The sequence below is a fragment of the Penaeus monodon genome, chromosome 24, assembly GCF_015228065.2.
Source record: "Penaeus monodon isolate SGIC_2016 chromosome 24, NSTDA_Pmon_1, whole genome shotgun sequence".
NCBI classification, from domain to species: Eukaryota; Metazoa; Arthropoda; class Malacostraca; order Decapoda; family Penaeidae; genus Penaeus; species Penaeus monodon.
The window spans coordinates 18,508,541-18,509,021 of record NC_051409.1 but is presented as its reverse complement, the minus strand read 5'-3'; positions in this window follow the sequence as shown (position 1 = coordinate 18,509,021).

Genomic DNA, 481 nt, shown 5'->3' with positions numbered 1-481 from the left:
TCATTCATCCCGCTGAGGACACGAGGATTCAGTGACGGTTTCCAGCCCCCTAAGACTCACCTCAATATAATTGAAGCGCCCGTAGTGCCCTGAATTTAGATAGTTCGGGAACACAATGACGGAGAGGACGGGGAAGTTGCCGCTCAAATCAAGGTCCAAAAGGCGTCCCAAGTAGCTCTTGGAGTGGTAGAATGTCAAGAAGTTGTCGTCATTTGCAAGTTTTTTGTAACTGCAGTGAATGAAGAGGAAACTCCTTTATTGTGAGAGTATTAGGAAAAGAGTATAAATTGCTGCTTTGGTTCAGCCATTTTTTATATCTAAAGGTGGGTCTTGGGGTCATTTTACTCGGAATAGATTGGGAAGACTCCGTCATGCCCTTTTTTACTGCCTCTTTGATTATAGACTGCTATGTTCTTGTGATATTTCCCCATTTTATAAGTAAAAATCTAAGAGAAGCTCTTTCAATGCATGAAGTAAGCGG